Genomic DNA, 3,262 nt, shown 5'->3' with positions numbered 1-3,262 from the left:
TTACAGAGACAATACAATACAACTTTAATGTCAATTAGTTACAGAGACAATACAATACAACTTTAATGTCCATTAATTACTGAGACAATACAACTTTAATGTCCATGAGTTACTGAGACAATACAACTTTAATGTCCATTATTTACAGCGGGCATTTGTCTTGCGACAGAACACAGACAAGGGTTTGATTTTGTTCTTCCATCTTTTGACTCAACTCTTAAGTCTGAGGTTTGGGTCTTGTTTACCGCGGACAACCGCTCATAAACCTAACCTCTGTACCAAAAAGTGTCTTTGGGAAAGTACACAGGCAGTGAGGGTCTGCCAATTCAGCTTGATGACACACATCTCAAAGAATGTTCTAGTGGCTGAATGTCCTCAAAGGAATGACGGCGAGCGAGAGAGAGAGAGAGAGGAGACGCCCACTCAGCCCCTGTTCCTCCTAGACCCATCCACTGAGTCGTTTTCATTAGGGCACACCGTAGCAAAACCTTTTCATGGAAATCAGAGTTACTCATTGGCTCAAGTTCAGATAGTCGATCTCTGTATGGAACCAGTTTTCTCCCGTTTCGTGTCAAATGAATACCACCCTGGTCCTTCCTCTCGCTCAGAGGTAGAAATATACCACCCTGGTCCTTCCTCTCCCTCAGAGGTAGAAATATACCACCCTGGTTCATCCAGGTATACCAAATAAATCAGTGTGTATAGGTTGGTAGAGAGTGTGTATAGGTTGGTAGAGAGTGTGTCTAGGTTGGTAGAGAGTGTGTCTAGGTTGGTAGAGAGTGTGTCTAGGTTGGTAGAGAGTGTGTCTAGGTTGGTAGAGAGTGTGTCTAGGTTGGTAGAGAGTGTGTCTAGGTTGGTAGAGAGGGTGTCTAGGTTGGTAGAGAGTGTGTGTAGGTTGGTAGAGAGTGTGTCTAGGTTGGTAGAGAGGGTGTGTAGGTTGGTAGAAAGTGTGTATAGGTTGGTAGAGAGTGTGTATAGGTTGGTAGAGAGTGTGTATTGGTTGGTAGAGAGTGTGTTTTCTTTCTTTTACCTTTATTTTACTAGGCAAGTCAGTTAAGAACAAATTCTTATTTTCAATGACGGCCTAGGAACAGTGGGTTAACTGCCTGTTCAGGGGCAGAACGACAGATTTTGTACCTTGTCAGCTCGGGGATTTGAACTTGCAACCTTTCGGGTACTAGTCCAATGCTCTAACCACTAGGCTACACTGCTGTATAGGTTGGTAGAGAGTGTGTATAGGTTGGTAGAGAGTCTCGGTTGGAACTGTTGCATTTATTTATTTTTTATTCTTAACTGGAATGAACGGATTGATGACATCACACAGATGTAGCCCAGAAAACACACACACAGTCCTAATGAGAGGTGTGTGTGGCTGGTTGAAGTTTTCAACAAGCATGTCTATTCTGGGCACAGTTTATCTTGGCAGTGTAACACTGAGGTCATGGTCAGCAATGACACTGTTTCTGTACTTCTGTCTTGCATATGTACAGTGCCTTGCGAAAGTATTCGGCCCCCTTGACCTTTGCGACCTTTTGCTACATTTCCGGCTTCAAACATAAAGATATAAAACTGTATTTTTTTGTGAAGAATCAACAACAAGTGGGACACAATCATGAAGTGGAATGACATTTATTGGATATTTCAAACTTTTTTAACTTTTTTTTTTTAGCAATAATTTTGAATGCCCAATTTTTCAGTTTTTGATTTGTTAAAAAAGTTTGAAATATCCAATAAATGTCGTTCCACTTCATGATTGTGTCCCACTTGTTGATTCTTCACAAAAAAATACAGTTTTATATCTTTATGTTTGAAGCCTGAAATGTGGCAAAAGGTCGCAAAGTTCAAGGGGGCCGAATACTTTCGCAAGGCACTGTATGTGGTACCAAACTGGATCAGAACATCTCCTGCTTTCTCGGTCATGCACTTCCTTTTCCCTTTTGTAGATGAACAACCCAGAACGGTGTGAGAGTGTTAGTCTCAAAAAGCATCTTGCTTCAATCAGTTTATTCCAGTTCAGAATACAAAATGTACAGTAGGCCTGGTCATTTCTACAGTGAGATGTACAGTAGGCCTGGTCATTTCTACAGTGAGATGTACAGTAGGCCTGGTCATTTCTACAGCAATATGTACAGAAGGCCTGGTCATTTCTAAAGTGAGATGTACAGTAGGCCTGGTCATTTCTACAGTAATATGTACAGTAGGCCTGGTCATTTCTACAGTAAGATGTACAGTAGGCCTGGTCATTTCTACAGTGAGATGTACAGTAGGCCTGGTCATTTCTACAGTGAGATGTACAGTAGGCCTGGTCATTTCTACAGTAATATGTACAGTAGGCCTGGTCATTTCTACAGTGAGATGTACAGTAGGCCTGGTCATTTCTACAGTAATATGTACAGTAGGCCTGGTCATTTCTAGTGAGATGTACAGTTGGCCTGGTCATTTCTACAGTGAGATGTACAGTAGGCCTGGTCATTTCTACAGTAATATGTACAGTAGGCCTGGTCATTTCTACAGTGAGATGTACAGTAGGCCTGGTCATTTCTACAGTGAGATGTACAGTAGGCCTGGTCATTTCTACAGCAATATGTACAGTAGGCCTGGTCATTTCTACAGTGAGATGTACAGTAGGCCTGGTCATTTCTACAGTGAGATGTACAGTAGGCCTGGTCATTTCTACAGTGAGATGTACAGTAGGCCTTATAATTTCTACAGTAAGATGTGAGATGTACAGTAGGCCTGGTCATTTCTACAGCAATATGTACAGTAGGCCTGGTCATTTCTACAGTGAGATGTACAGTAGGCCTGGTCATTTCTACAGTGAGATGTACAGTAGGCCTGGTCATTTCTACAGTGAGATGTACAGTAGGCCTGGTCATTTCTACAGTGAGATGTACAGTAGGCCTGGTCATTTCTACAGTGAGATGTACAGTAGGCCTGGTCATTTCTACAGTGAGATGTACAGTAGGCCTGGTCATTTCTACAGTGAGATGTACAGTAGGCCTGGTCATTTCTACAGTGAGATGTACAGTAGGCCTGGTCATTTCTACAGTGAGATGTACAGTAGGCCTGGTCATTTCTACAGTAATATGTACAGTAGGCCTGGTCATTTCTACAGTGAGATGTACAGTAGGCCTGGTCATTTCTACAGTGAGATGTACAGTAGGCCTGGTCATTTCTAGCTAGTTAGGCTAGTTAGTTTGGAACTGTGTCAAGTGGAAGCAAGACAGATACATCTTCGATTTACATGTATTTTTATTTTTTT

This window comes from Oncorhynchus masou, unplaced genomic scaffold (assembly GCF_036934945.1).
Source record: "Oncorhynchus masou masou isolate Uvic2021 unplaced genomic scaffold, UVic_Omas_1.1 unplaced_scaffold_1657, whole genome shotgun sequence".
NCBI classification, from domain to species: domain Eukaryota; kingdom Metazoa; phylum Chordata; class Actinopteri; order Salmoniformes; family Salmonidae; genus Oncorhynchus; species Oncorhynchus masou.
Note: the sequence above shows the minus strand (reverse complement) of the source record.